Source organism: Lissotriton vulgaris, chromosome 7 (genome assembly GCF_964263255.1).
Source record: "Lissotriton vulgaris chromosome 7, aLisVul1.2, whole genome shotgun sequence".
In the NCBI taxonomy this organism is placed as follows: domain Eukaryota; kingdom Metazoa; phylum Chordata; class Amphibia; order Caudata; family Salamandridae; genus Lissotriton; species Lissotriton vulgaris.
The window spans coordinates 682,859,394-682,875,452 of NC_141695.1; the positions used below are offsets into that span (position 1 = coordinate 682,859,394).

The 16,059-nt window shown below is 48.4% G+C and overlaps 1 protein-coding gene across 2 annotated transcripts in view; it reads left to right on the top strand.

Moving 5' to 3' along the window:
* Positions 1–16,059, top strand: part of ATAD5 (ATPase family AAA domain containing 5) — a 413,976-nt gene that overhangs the window by 142,530 nt on the left and 255,387 nt on the right. The gene's annotated exons all lie outside the window — the stretch shown is intronic.

Genomic DNA, 16,059 nt, shown 5'->3' on the forward strand with positions numbered 1-16,059 from the left:
ACATACTGGGAACATATGCCTATTACCCCCCAGAACAAGTATAACGTGTACAACATCTCCCTTCCTCCATCAAAACAGGAAAAGATTCATTCCAAAACATAGTCCTTAAACCTTGTCCGCAAGTTGATTACTCTGCCCACCCTGGAAGACAACCCCCCAGTGTGATTGATTTCCGTGTCCCTCGCTCCTGTAACAGTGGATCCAATTACCTCTACATTGTTTTCTAGCACAGAGTCTTCCTGAGCCAGAACGGTATCCCCACTATCAACAGAACAACTTCTTGTACTGTCTCTCAATGCAAATGAACCCTCTTGGCTGACATTGGATTGCAAACGTTCTGTGCTGCTAGACAGGTCATCCCATTCCAGCACACTTTCATTAAGACTAGTATCTCCTTCTTCCATATTCTTCATTATAATTTTTTCTTGCCCATGTTTGAGTCTTACCACATCGTCTTTACTACGCCATCCTTCTCCTTCAATGAAAACCGCACCTCCTGATGCTCTGCCAATTTTCATGGGTTTGCTGAGCCTAGATTCCCCCTTACTCACCAACCCAGGCTTCTTTACTAACACCCAGTCTCCGGGTGTTATGCTCTTGTCTTTAGCTCTATTCACCATATCAGAATACACCTTGTTTTTAGGTTTCGCCTATTACCATTCGCTTGCGAATGGAATGGCGAAAATTCATGGGCTCGATCGAATAGTCAAACCACTGCGGTTTCCACTGCGGTTTCTTTACAGTGCATGTGAGGTCACGTGACCACAAAAGCGGGTCACGTGACCACACACGCACGAGCATCTCCCTAATCCGCCTGCCCCCACCAGGCTCTCCCGCCCCCATCCGGCTTCCCTCCGCGCATCTGCCTATCACACTTCTCCCCTCGCACGCATTCCCGCCCCCCCACCAGGCTCTCCCGCCCCCATCCGTCCCATCTGCCACCAGGCTCTCCCGCCCCCATCCGGCCCATCTGCCTATCACACTTCTCCCCTCGCACGCATTCCCGCCCCCCCACCAGGCTCTCCCGCCCCCATCCGGCCATTTGCTTTTTCGAGCCGAGCATGGCGGAATAGTCTTGCGTTCCAACAATACTAAAAAGGCAACAGCGTGGTGTTAGGTCCTTTTCAAAAATTGTTAACTGCGCTAACTCTTACCGATTCACTTGTGCAGAGCACTGTTTTCACCGATCACTTACGTTCACCCGTATTTACCTCTGTAACCGGCATGTTTTATGTGCGGCATCACTTGCACTGATTGTCCTGCTGTTTCTTGTTAAGCTAGGTTAGATGTTACTAATGTTTGTTTCCACGTCCATAGGTAAACAGGACCATCTGCTCGTGAATGCTGGTACGCTTGCCCAGCCCCCTCACAGCGCTCATGGCACATGCATTCTTTTGTGTCAATTTTTTTTCCACCCTTGCGGCTCCCATTTCACCGCCACGTTTATGCTCTTAACATTTCCCCACAGCTCTCACTTTCTTCTTAGACGCCGCGGCAGCGCGTTGGCTGTTTTTTTTTCTACTTCTTGTGACCCCGGGGCTGCATTCCGGGTTTTGGAGTACTTCTTGTAGTCACCACACCTCTAACTTCACCCCCAACAGCGTTTACTAAACACCGACATGCTTGGCTTCGGCAATGTGAGAACTGCGCTAACTCTTGCATATTCACTTGTTTGGAGCAATGTGTTTTAACCGATCACTTTCGGTCACCCGTATTTAACTCGGTAACCAGCAGGTTTAATGTGCGGCATCACTTGCACTGATTGCCGCGCTGTTTCTTGTTAGGCTAGGTTACATTTTAATAATGCTTGTTTCCACGTCCATAGGTCACTTTTTTTTGGTCCGTGTCACACATCTAAAGAGACGTTTGCTTTTTTCAGCAAAATTCCTTCTCTTTGTTTCGAGAGCTCACTCACTGATTAGTGTCTCAGATCCATTCAAGTTCTTAACCCTCACGTTCGTGTGTCCTAAGCCCATTACGTTTTCTCCTGTTTTCCGCGCATAAATGCCTCTGAACACGTGAATTCACGCGGGTGTTTTTTAGATCTAGTATTTTCACCCACACGCTTGGCGCATCACGGGGCGCCCTACTCTGCACCTTCTCCTAGAGTCTTTTACTGCTGTAGTTTTGTTTTCTTCACCCCAGACTTTGCATTTTGCTACAGTTGATTATTTTTGTCTTGCTCGCAATCTGTCTTCTTGGATTCAGACACGTATTTCATTTGTTTTACTTCCCAGAAAATCCCCCCCCCCCCCCCCCCCCCCCGATGAATTAGCATCAACACATGTGATGAACTGTCCTATGATTTAATCGGGCTGTATTTACAAGGATTAAACATTTACATTTACATTAACTCCCACGAGCAGAAGGCAGCTATAGAGCGACGTCTGGCATCCATCAATGAGGCCTGGCAAAATTCTTGCTGGTGTTATCTTATCTCGAGTGGTTGCTTGTCACTGTAATTCACTTTCGAAAGTGCACACACCCCGGCACAGCGTGAAGGATGCAAAAATCAACTGCCAAGGATAGAGGATGACCATGCCAGAGATTCAGGTTACTACTACCATATTATCCACAAACACAGTTTGCCACTGCAGCACCCTAAGTGTTCTTTCTGTGTTTAAAGTTGTTTGTCCTCTCCCAAAAAAAAGATGTATCATGAGTCGGATCAGATGTAAAAAGAACCGCAGTGGAATACGGTTTAACAACTAGTATGTATTGTGGCTAGATTAGGGTTGAACTATGTGATACTAGCGTTCAGCTCAGGCTTGCCCCTGCATGCACAGCCAATTCATAGTCACAGGCAAGGCAATCCTAAGAGCTGTTCGTGCAGCGCTGCCTGTGCACGTATAAAAAACAAGCACTGGCGCTGCCAATAGGTTTCGCATTTGGAAAGTTGGAGCTATTGGTTTTGTAAATGACATTTTATATTTATATATTATTATTGACAATGCCAATAACGATATATAAATATAAAATGTAATTTACAAAACCAATAGCTCCAACTTTAAAAAATGCGAAACCTATTGGCAACGCCAGTGCTTGTTTACTTGTTTACTCTCTATGTTCTCCTTCACTTTAAGTTCCTTTTCACACACTTCTCTCGCTTCAACAGCTGTTCCTTTCCACCCACTTATTTTTGGCGTTATGATAGTGTTACATGCTCTTCCTCTCATCAGGTAAAACGGTGTATACCCGGTGGCTTCTTTTGGTGTGTTGTTATATGCATTGATTTTTACTTTAATGAATTCTTTTACATCCATATCATTTGCAATGGCCATTTGGATTCCTTCTTTGAAGAATCTGTTTATTCTCTCCACTTGACCATTACTTTTCGGACTGTATAGGGGTGTCTTTTCCTGTATAATTCCTCGCTTTTCCAAGAACTCAACCATTACTCGTGATATTAGTTGTGATCCGTTATCTGACACCATGATCTTAGGCTGTCCCTCACTCTCAAATACTTTTTCAAGGAATTTTATGACCACTTCCGTTGTCACCACATTTACAAACTTGTAGCACACCCACTTGGTATAGTAGTCTGTCAAAACTATTAGGTACCTGCACCCGTCTGGCAAGATGTTGAAAGGTCCTGCAAAGTCTATTGCTATTTTGGCCCAAGGCCCGTCCGGAATTTCTACTTTTTGTAGTTCATTCTTTTCAATTCTCCAATGCTTATCTGACTTTAAACATTTCTCACAATTGTCCACATAACTCCTGATTTCGCTGTCCACACCTGGCCACCAGTAGTGCATTCTTAGTACTTTTTTTGTGGCCGTGGTGCCTGGATGCTCTCTGTGAGCCATCTTAATGATCTTTTGTCTGAGTTCAAATGGCGGAACAAAACTTCACCTCTTTTTAAGTAGCCATTCTCTATTGTTAGTTCATCATTTACCTGCTGGTAAGACCTCAGTTCATTTGGAAGATTCCTTATATGTGGCCATACAGTTTGTACATACTTTTTTACTTTGTTCATGACGTTATCTTTTTTCCATACTCTCCTCCCATTCCTTTTCAGTTATTGATCCTTCGCACATAAATGTGGCATCAATATGCGCAACTACACACTCATTGCACTGTCATCTTGTTCCTCGCCCTTTTGCTCCTTTACTGGCAACCTGGACAAACAGTCCGCTCGACTGTTTTTTCCTCCTTTAATGTGCTCAATCTTGCAATTAAATTCCTGGAGTTTTGACATTAGTCTAATCAATCTAGAGCTTGCGTTTCCGTTGCCTCGACCTTTGCCATCCATCATGTAAACTAATGGTTTATGGTCGGTTACTAAAGTGAAACTCTTCCCCCACAGATAGTCCTTGAGTTTGTGCACTGCCCACACACAAGCCAAAGTTTCGCGCTCGATTGTGCTGTAGTGGACCTCTGTGTCATTTAGCTTCCTGGAAATGAACGCTATCGTGTTCTCTTCACTTCCCTTTTTCTGACAAAACACAGCGCCGATACCCTCATTGCTTGCATCCACAGTCACTACATTGTCCAGTTGTGGATCATAGGGTTTCAGTGCAGGTGCCTTTGCTATTTCCTCCTTGACTAACTTGAATGCTTCAACTTGTTCATTCTTCCAGTTAAATGCCACATTCTTTTTCATTAGTCTCCTGAGTGGTTCCACTTTTTCGGCATATTTATTAATGAACTTCGCATAATATTGACTGATGCCAAGGAATGACTTGAGTGTTTCCTTGTTTCTTGGTTCCGGGGCCTCCCTTATAGCGCGTACTAAATCCTCTTTAGGCAATATACCTTCAGCTGTCAGGACATGCCCTAAATACTCAATCTCCTTTGTCATGAATTTGCATTTATCCTTTGAGACTGTCATGCCCTTCTTTTCCAGAACATCTAGAACCATCTCAATCAATTTTACATGCTCTTGTTCAGTTTTTGAGTGCAAAAGAATGTCATCTTGAAAGGCTTCCACCCCTTTCATCTTCCCAAACAAAATATCCATTAGTTTCTGGAAAACCCCTGAAGATGATGCTAGGCCAAAGGGAAGTCTAACATACCTGAATGCACCAAAGGGCGTGATGAAAGTTGTCAATTTCTTAGACCTTTCTGACAGACATACCTGATGATATGCGGCTCTTAAATCGATCAGTGAAAAGTATTTTGAACCGGACGTTGACTGAAGGATGTCCTGGATTTTGGGTAGGGGATGGCAGTTTACAATAATGTTTTTATTAAGTGACCTCAGGTCTACACATAACCTAATGTCCCCTGTCTTTTTCTTCTTCGATACTACAATAGCAGAAACCCATTCAGACTCTTCTGCTTCTTCTATTACACCTTCACCCTTCAACTTCTCAAGTACTTCCCTCAATTCATTTCTTATGGACAGTGGTATTGACCTTACCTTGTGCTTACATGGCATAGCGCCCTCCTTTAGTTTGATGTCATGGTTGAACCCCATCACACAACCTATTTCATTTTTAAACACTTCCTTATGTTTTTCAAAAACAGATTCTAAGTCACCTTCACATTTCTCTATGCATATGCTGTTCATCCATTCTTCTCTTAATATCACCGGGTCTTTTGCCCCCGGCACCAGTACCACTCCTAGTTGGGCTAAGTCTCTCCATCCTACTAGTATCCTCCCTTTTTCTGCTACATAAATCTTTGTTTCAATTACTCTCCCCTTGAAACTCAGTGTCAAAGAAATACCCCAGCATATTTATTTCCTTCTCCCCAAATGCTTTCGGGTTTATATCAGATTCTATAAGTTGTACACCTTTCCATTTTTCTTCAAAAAGAGTGTCAGATATGGTTGTTATGGGTGCCCCAGAATCTGCTGTAAATTTTAGTTCAACCTCACCAATTTTCACGTCACTTACAGGACCCTTTATCTTTCCGTCCTCCATTTCTACATATAAAACTATATTCGCACACATTTCTTCATCAAAATTTCCTACGGCACTTATACTCATGCTATTACTCACTCTTTTAGTTTTACTCAAGGTGGTATAGTGACCATATCTTTTACATTTGATGCACTTCTTGCCTATTGCAGGACAATTTTTAAAATCAGCTAAGTGTTCATTTGAACCACACCTGAAACAGCACAACTGCTTACCTCCCACCTTCCTTTCATTTACACTTTTTTCACTCGCTTTACCATCAACTTTTCTCTTGTCCTGTAAATAAAATACATTAGTGTTATTTGTTGTTGAAGACAATTCCTTAGTGGAGATTAGAGATCTTTCGATACCCCTAGCAATGTCTATGACTTCCTGTAAAGTTGGTCTCTTGCACGCTAACAGTCTTTCCTGCACCTTCTTAGTATAGCAGTAGAAAACTATTTGGTCCCTTATGTATACATCTGTCATCTCCTCATATTCACATTCTACTGCCAGAACTCTTAGACATGCAACATAATCTTCCACACTTTCTCCTTCTTGTTGTTTCCTTTGGGCAAATTTATGTCTTGCAACCATAATATTGTTCTCCTCATCAAATTGCCTTTCTAACCTTTTCAACGCCTCCTGATATTCATTTAATGGCACAAATGTTCCAGGTGGACTCTCATATTCAGGCAGGCTGTCAAAAATATCCTGACCCGCTTTTCCTAATAGCCCAAACAACAAAGAACATTTTCTTTCCGCATCAAAGGCCTTTCCATCTATTGACACGATGTAATTCTCAAAAGCCCTCACCCACTTTTTCCATTTCATTGTGGGCTTACCAGGTTCGTCTAAAAACCGAGGAGGGGCACATATGTTACATTCAGCCATGTTTTGCTTAATATTTCAACTCCACTTTATTTTACACAGCAGACTTTTCGCTTTGATGGCCTAGATGCTTATTGTTTAATAGAACCGCTATGTTGCTGGGTGTGCTTACTTGCGTTTTGTTGCGTGAACAAGAAGTCCTTTCAATACTGCACAGACGCAATGTTTTCTGTACAAGCGTTTACTCTTCTGCGCTCGTTTTAATTCAGTCAGACTTTCTTTTTTTTTCAAAATGGCCGCACGCTGCGCACGCACGGTGACGTGCGTTGCTAATGAACAATCCGCTTCACTCCTGGCATGCTTCACGCGGCTCAGCTGAGGTAATTGACTGACGCCTCAGCTGTTGCCCTTTCTTTTTTTTTTTTTTAAATTTGTTTTTATTGTTGCAGAAACCAGGATAATATGCACCGTCATTTTATCACTGTGCGGCATCAACATTCTGCCGTTGACAGCCACTTATGCAACTTTTCAAATAAGCAGTTTTCTTTTACAACTTAACCATAAACAGGGTCTCGACAATTGTCAGTTTGCATAATAATATGTAACATTCTCGCTTGAGTATAGGTTCCCCTAGGCATTTACTATTGTACATCATCCGATTGAGATCATCCTCCTACCTGTCCATCAGGCTCACACATCCCGCCTCCCCCTACGTCCCTTAACCCATCCCTGTTCCTCCCTCTCACGTGAACTCCTCCTCGTCCCCTTCACTATCAGTCTCTTCATCCTCGGGTAGTGGCTCACATATCTCCCCCCTATATACATTCCACGGTGACCATATTTTATTCCATTTCCGTGGGTTGAGCCTCTGTTGGTAGACTGCCCTTTCAGTAATCATTAGCATGTCCATGTTCCTACACCATTGAGTCAGGGTCGGGGTAGTGCTTGCTCCCCAGTTCAGTGCTATGTCACGTTTCGCCAACATCATCCCAATGATTACCCATCCCTTCCCATGTAGTGTGAGGTCTGTCGGGTTCCATACATTCAGTAGGCATATTCTGGGATCAAGGATCACTGAGGTGTTTAAGGTCTGGCCCATCGTGCGTGTAATTCTCCGCCAATAACCCTGGATAGTTGGGCAGTCCCACAACGTATGGAACAGCGTACCCTCCTCCCCACAATTTCTCAGACAGTAGCGGTGCTCAGCCCTCCCGATCCTGTGCAGTGTCGTGCGGGTGTAGTAGACCCTATGTAGGACCTTAAATTGTACTAGTCGAAAGCGCGTGGATATACCCGCCTCCTTGGGCGATGCCAGTGCAGCATTCCAGTCCGCCTCATCCAGATCCCCAACCTGGTTTTCACAAAACAGCCTCAAGTGCAACTCGGATAAGTCCGAAATACTATTCTTCGGATGCCCCTCTGAACCAGACTGGCGAGGCTGGTGGCCTGCTGACAAGTTCCCTCCCACACAGTCATCTAAGTGGGCCAAGAACCTGGGAGTCAAAATCGATAATGAGCTGTCGCTCAAATCCCAGGTTTCTACCCTTACGGGAACCTGTTTTGGCATCCTCAGAATGTTGCGCAAGTTTTTCCCCTTACTTTCGGAGCAACATCGGAGGATCACTGTTCAGGCCCTTATAGGGTCCAGATTGGACTATGCCAATGCTCTATATCTGGGCCTGCCTGAATACCTCCTCCAACGCCTGCAGATCACTCAGAACGCTGCTGCGCGTGCCATCTTTGGCCTTCATCGTCGGACTAGTGCCTCTAATCTTCTTGCATCCCTCCACTGGCTCCCGGTGCGGAAGAGGATACTGTTTAAGACCATGACTCTCGCCCACAAGGCCTTATATGGCACTGGGGCCAAGTATCTTCAGAGGAGGCTTGATTTTTACCGACCGGCACGCTCCCTTAGGTCAGAAACCTTGGCCTTGGCTCGGGTCCCACGTATCAAAAAGGCTCGGCTAGGCGGCCGGTCCTTTAGCTTTCTTGCTCCTAAGCTTTGGAACTCGTTGCCGTTGTCCCTGCGGAGCACTTCTAATCTGCTTGTCTTCAGGAAAAACTTGAAAACTTGGCTGTTTGCCGGATAATTCTCCCCTCTGTGGCCCTTTTTCTCTGTTATTGTTATGTTTCCTGTCCCACTTTTGGTTTGGAGCTCAAAGCGCCGGGACACTCCTTTGGAGTAGCCGTTGCGCTATACAAGTCCCAATTTAACATAACATAACATAACCTCTTCCTCCCAACGTTCTTTCAGTTTTACCAGTGGGTCTGGCAAGTTATTGATCAGCTTGCGGTATGTGAGTGAGGTAGCACTTGCTTCCATGTAGTCCGTCAGAAGCCGGTCCTCTAACGGAGCCGATTCTGGGACCGCGGTGCCCGGCTCCACCACAGACAGGAGTGCATGTCTGATCTGTATAAATCTGTATGTTTCAGTTATCCCCATCTCGTATTGTTCCCTCAGGGCCGCGAAGGTGATCACCCCCTCCCCTGTCCACAGGTCCCCCACAGTGGAAATCCCAATGTCGTCCCATTGGTCAAACCCCTTACTACGTCGCAGGTTACCCAGACACTTGGCATCCCATAGTGGCGTTAGCTTGGTAATCACTCCCTCCCATCCCAGTCGCCTCTGAGCTTTATGCCACAGAGTCACCGTGTGTTTGGTCGGGCCTATCAACTTCGTTAACAAACTTTTATTATATAACGGGGCTAGCAGAGTGTTTAGGCCTAGTTGTCTCCTGTCTGCCATGTACGCGGGATCGTTCTGTGCCGCATGTAGCCACTGATTAATCACCTTAAGGTGCGCTGCCCAGTAGTACATTTCAAGGTGTGGGAACGCTATCCCCCCGCTATACCAGTCCCTTACCAGTTTTGCATGCGCGACCCTGGCCGGTTTATCTCCCCACAGTAGGCCTGATACTTGCGCCGATACCTGTTTGAAAAATGATGGTGGAACGGTTGCCGGCGTGTTTTCTAGGGCATACAGAAAGCGTGGCAGTGCCATCATTTTGAAAAGCGCCGCCCTGCCTAGCAATGTCAATGGGAGGGACTTCCAGTGTCGCACATCTGCCTTAAACCTATCTAGCAATGGCTTTAGGTTCATGTCTAGGAAGGTCACATGTTCCCGGGTGATGTGGATCCCCAGGTACTTGAAGGAGAGGGGTTCTATCAGCAACGGGCAGTCTGCCGTCAGGGGCGGTGGGGTGCCATTCAGCATGTAGAGTACTGATTTCGACCAGTTAATTTTATAACCCGATGCCGTGCCATGTCTCTCGCATAAGGCCAGTAGGACCGGTACCCCTTGCTCGAGGTCTGTGAGGTAGACCAACATGTCGTCGGCGTACAGGGAGACCCTGTCTTCCCAGTCGCCTCCCCACTGAATGCCCTTCAGCAGCTGTGTGGTCCTGATGACTGTCGCCAAGGGCTCCAAAACTAGGGCGAATAACAACGGCGAGAGTGGGCATCCCTGCCTCGTGCCTCTCGCTAGCGGGAACTCTCTCGATATGTGGCCATTGGCCGTCACTCGTGCCACGGGTTCCGTATACAGTAGCCTGACCCACGATATGAATTTCGTGCCGAAACCCATGTGTGCCAGGACCGCCAGGAGATAGTTCCACTCCACCATGTCAAACGCCATCCTGGCATCCAGTGAGAGCACCGCCGCTTGTCCCTCCAGCAGTGGAGCGCGTGCCATTACGCCGTGAAGCCGGCGAAGGTTCATTGCCGTACTCCTGTGCGGCATAAACCCCGATTGGTCCGGGTGTATGAGGTGCGCCAGCTGCGGCAGCAACCTAGTGGCTAATAGTTTCGCCAGGATTTTACTCTCTGCGTTAAGGAGAGATATCGGGCGATATGATCCGCTGTCTTCCGGTGGTTTCCCTGGTTTTGGTATCGCTATTATGGTGGCCGTACGCTGATCGGGTGGTAACCGCCCCTCCCCCAGACACTCTTTGTACATTCGGAGTAGGGGCGTAGATAGCGTCTCCGCCATGGTTTTGTACCACTCAATCGGCACCCCATTGGGGCCGAGCGCCTTCCCTGGGTGTAATGCCGTTATCGCCGCCTGTATCTCCTCTGTTGTCAGGTCCGAGTCTAGCTCGTCCCTTTTATCCTGCGGTAAAGTATTAGTAGGTATGCCCTCTAGTGACCCCACTGCTATTTCTTGGGTAACTACGAAGTCAGGGGAGTACACCGATTGGAAATACTCTGCCAGTACCTCCACTATCCTTGATGGGCTGGTCTGCATCACTCCGTCAGGGTCCCTCAGCTGCAGAATGGCCTTTTGCCCCCCCCTTTTCTTCTCTAGCCAGGCCAACAGTTTTCCGGCCTTATCACCCACGTCGTACACCCTGTTCGTTGTTGCTGCCATTGCGTCCGCTGCCCTGCGGCGCTCATGGTCCGCGTGACTCTGTTGACACAGCCGGAGCACGTGCCGCGTGTGTTCGGTCGGGTCTCTCTCATGATTTTGTGTGGCCTTTTCCAGTCGGTCCTCCAAGTCTAGTAGAGTCCGACGCTTCATGCGTTTATGGTGTGTTATAGCGGAAACGGCCTGCCCTCGCAGGACTGTCTTGTAAGCTTCCCACAAAGTGGTGTGTGAGCGCACTGACCCTGTATTCTCCGCAAAGTAGGACTTAGTGCCCCTTTTTAGTGTTTTGGCTACTGATGGCTCGTGAAGGTAGCATGGGTAGATAGGGTAGATGCGTTTGCGTGCATGTTCATGACTGGAAAGTGCCATTGTCAGTGGGGAGTGATCTGAGATCCCTCGTGGACGGATTCGAACTTCGGCTACAGTGAGTAGGCCCCCCCCAGTGTGAGGAGATAATCAATTCTTGATAAGCTGTCATGAACCGCCGAGTAATAAGTGTACTGACGGTCCCCCGGGTGAGACTGCCTCCATACATCCACCAACCCCTGTGCCTCCATGAATTCATACAGTCGGGAGGGCCCCGGTGTTTGTGTGCGCACCGGGAAGCGGTCCATCGTGTTATGTGCCACTGCATTGAAGTCGCCCCCTATGATGAGGTCCCCTCCCGGCAGCTCCAGTAGGAAGTTCCCCAGCTCTGGGAGAGCCGTGGTGTGCAGTGCCGGTGGGACATAGACTGACACCACATTAAGCGGTCTCCCCTCCCACCTCCCGTGTATCGCAGCAAAGCGACCCTGTGTATCGATTTTAGTGGATTGGACTATGAATTTTGATGTACGGTGCATTAGGATCCCCGTACCACGGGACCCTTTGGTAAATTCAGAGTGCACAACCATACTGTACCCCTTTCTATCCAGGGCCCGTGTCGCTGTGCCCGTTAAATGTGTTTCCTGCAATAAAACCAGAGCAGGATTCAGTCTCTTTATGCCCTGTATCACTAACCCTCTCTTTATTTTATCTCCTAGGCCCCTCACATTCCAAGACATAATGTTCAGCGGGATTGCCTGTCCCATAGTATCACCTCCTCCCACCATGATTGGACTGGTAGTGAGTCTGCATGTCGTGCCTTGGTACCTGTACCCTACGCGCTTGCGCCCTGCTTATTGTGTCCTGACCCTTTAAACTAACCAAAACCCCAACTCTTCCCCTCACCCCAACTCCCCCCCCTCCCTGCCCTCTTGCTCAACGGACTACGAACTGCCCGCCCCCCCAACTTAGCAGAGTGCCTGATCCCCCCCCATAACATAGTACTTGCTCGCTGGGGCGAAGGACTCTCCGCAGTCGGCGGCCTCCTTCTTGCTCGCGGAGGCCCTCTGCCCAGTGTCCACAGCGGCATTCTCGGTCTGCGGTGATCACTGTCCAATTGTTCAGGTTCCGGGGCTTACTGCTCTCCCTCATTGTCCCCCTCTGGAACACCGCTCAGATGTGACAACGACTCTTCTTCTCCCCCTGTCGTCTGCGGGCCCCGCTGTGACCCACCATTGCGGTGTTTAGACTGTCTGTTGGATCGACGAGGGACACCTGCCGTCCGCCAGCCCTCCAGCCAATCCTGCGCAGCCTCCGGGGTGTCGAAAAACCAGGTCTTATTGCCGTCCACCACTCGAAGCTTGGCTGGGAAGAGCATTGAATAAGGGATTTCCCTGGCGCGAAGTTCTTTTTTGACCTCGAAGAATGTTCTCCTCCTCCTCGCTACCTCCGCCGTGTAGTCCGGAAAAAAGGCAATCGTTGCGTTTTGAATCTTGATGGGGGGTGAGGTCCTCGCCGCCTGTAAAATGACATCACGATCCCTGAAATTAAAGAGCCGTGCTACGATCGGCCTGGGGTTGGCTCCCGTTTGACGGCGGCCACCTGGGACCCTATGGGCTCTCTCCACAGTGAAGAAATTCGAGAGTCCCTTAGGTTGTAGGTGCTGCTTGATTAAGTTCTCAACATACAAATCCATTGTCCTTGTGTCTTCCGATTCTGGCACACCTATTATACGGACGTTGTTCCGCCTCGAGCGCCCTTCTTGGTCATCGAGCTTATCTCTCAGTTCCTTATTCTCCTTTGCGATACGTTCCATCGTAATCTGTAGCTCTGAAACATCCTCCACCAGGGCTTTCGTCACAACTTCCATGTTGTTCACCTTCTCCGTCATCTTGTGGAAATCCGCCCTGATCAGCGTGATTTCGGTTGAGATGGTCCCCACCGTCGCTTGTACCTGAGTGAGAGCTCGCATGACGTCATCCAGGGTAGCCTTTTTGCCTCCCGTCGCCTCTACTGACTTGCCCCCCTGTGATCTGGCGTCCGGCGGGGGGGTGCCTGGTTTCTCATACGCGAAGCGGTCCAGGCGAGACTGCGTCGCGTTGTTTTTCGGCCCCTTGCCGGCCATCTTGGTCGTGGATCTTCTTACGTCGCGTTCTGTCTGTTAACTCCCGGTTCTGTATACTGTTCTGGGGTAACCAGCCTTCCGGGAATAACCGGTCCACAACCTACTCTCCGCCTTGGCTCTGGGTGCCCCGGCCTGGTATCCCCCGGCTCGTCGTAGGCTCCACGACGTCCCTGCGTGTGCGCCCCCTGGTCCGCTGTGTGTGTGGCCGATGCACTGTGAGCTGCTCCCTCGAGTGGTACGGGACTATTATCTGGCTACGGGTGCGCACCTGCAGCGCCCCCCCAACGCCCGTCGCTGTATGTCTCTGTCTCACCCCCCCGCTGCCTCCGTGTGGCGATCGACACTTCTTGGTATCTCTGTCCGTGTTTGGGGAGTAGGGTTTATGTGGGCTACTCGGTATGTCACTTAGGCCTCAGTGCCCGCCTGTGCCCGCCTCACTCACTGTGCGCCTTCCCTCGTCGATCTCCAGCACCAGACCGGCCACTGGGTCCCTGCCGGGTCCACAAGATGGCGGGCCCCGGATCTGATTCCTCCGCTCCGGGCAATTCCGCCCGTCTCCTCCAGTCGCCTGCACCGCCCCCCGCCACTCAGCGCAGGGGCGCCTGGCGTCGCGCTCGGATCTCCCGGAGCCTGTGGAGCTCCGCTGGACGTCTGCGGGCCGTTCCACCGATGTCGTCGCGGGCGGTCGTTTCCGGCGGCTCTCTGCCCAGGTCGACTCACTTCCTGTCGGCTTGCCAGTTCATGCAGGTCCCCGGCTCAGGATCTTCACAGGGGCCCAATCCGGGTCTGCTCGAACTCGCCTCTCCGGTCCCGGATTTTGTCCCCGCTTCGCCGTACCTCTGCCGCCCGGTCCTGGGCATCAGTACCTTCCCGCATGGGAAATTTAGTGTGCGGATCACTGGTCGGATATCCTTGGAGGCCGCTTCAGCCGCGGAGCTCTCCCTCTAAGCTGCCGCCATCGTTGGCTGCTGGCCCCGCCCCCCCAGCTGTTGCCCTTTCAACGAAGCGCCGGTCACAGGCGTTCACAGTTGAATTCCTACAGTTTGAGGTAGTGTGGCTCACTGGTTAGAGGCGGCAGACCCGAGAGCAGAGGACGGCCCGGGACCAGGGTTAGATTCCTGGCGCGGCAGGTTTCTGGACCAGGGTCAGCGGACTCTATAATTCTCTCGCCTCGGTGCCCACTCTGATCAGCGATCACACTCGGCAACTCTGGGCATTAGCTTGCCTCATCTTCACTAACGGCCCCACCAGACCACCGGGGATGCCTGGTCTCACCCTGGAGATACCCATTAAGGGACCATCTCTCAGGGAAGCCAGGAAGGGTTTCGCAGCGGTCGAAGCGCCTTGGGACCCTCCGGGTAAGTAGTACGCTATATAAATGCCTATACATACAGTTTAATCCTCAAACGAACTGCTCATTCTTTCTTTTAAATCATATCCATTTTCCTTTTAGTTTTTCAAAGTCTCTCAATATTTTACGCGCTGCTGATATTTTATGCACTATCTTTTTTCTTCTCGTTCTTAACTCGATCAGCGCTCGCCGTATCCCGCAGTGTACTCCCTTTTTATGAAAAGTGCTCCTTGGTCCGATCGCAAGTCTCTTCAATCAAGCTTGCGTCCTCCAATTATTTCTGCAGACCCTTGTTTCACCAGCCCTCGTCGCCAATTGTAGAGTAACAGCACGACAGGAGAAGAAGTGTTGTTATCATAAAGATTTATTGTAGGTACAAGGGCCCGCAGGGAGCGGGAATAATGGCAATCACTACGGGAGTCAGCTGTCATCTGTGACACATGACACAGATGACAGTGACGTCACTTAAATACACTCAGAACATTCCATGTGACGCGGAGTGACGCTACCTAACGGAAAGGGAAAACATACTGGGAACATATGCCTATTACCCCCCAGAACAAGTATAACGTGTACAACAGTATCTAGGATTTATATTCTCACTGAATGCTCTCCATGATGCTGAATATTCGGGTCCAGTAAGAAAGCTGTTTGTGTCAAGAGAGCTCTACGCTAGTACAGTATTATTCCTTCAACTTTGATTTTATAAGCATTTCTTGAAATATTGTGAAATTACGCACACAACTTTTAGTTTCCTGTATATAAATTCTGATTATATTGACTTTGCCTCACAAGATTTAACACAGGAAGCATTTAACAACCAGCGTTATGTTTCTTATGAATTTAAATGAACACTTTGAAATTCTTTGACATTTTTCTTCCATGATAGACATCTGACCACATTGGTATCAACTAATTGAATTGGTATCCCATTGCAAGTAAAAGACGACATATATTTTTCTGTCATCTATCAAATTATGCTTGTTTAGCACTTTCAGCAAACCTTTCCAACTAAAATTATGCTCCGAAATCTGAGTTCCAGGTTGGACAATCAAGCCATCTTAAACACAGTCTAAAGCATTAACCTTCCTGCGTCATTACTTTATTTCAAAGAAGGTGGTAAAGAAGGGTGTGGATGTTTTGGGATCTCAGTATGTAACTACCATCTATGCAGCAGCCTGTAGAAGTTATTCTGGTGTCTTAATCAAGTGTGTAAAACCAAGTATAGTGTATAGCTTTTAAT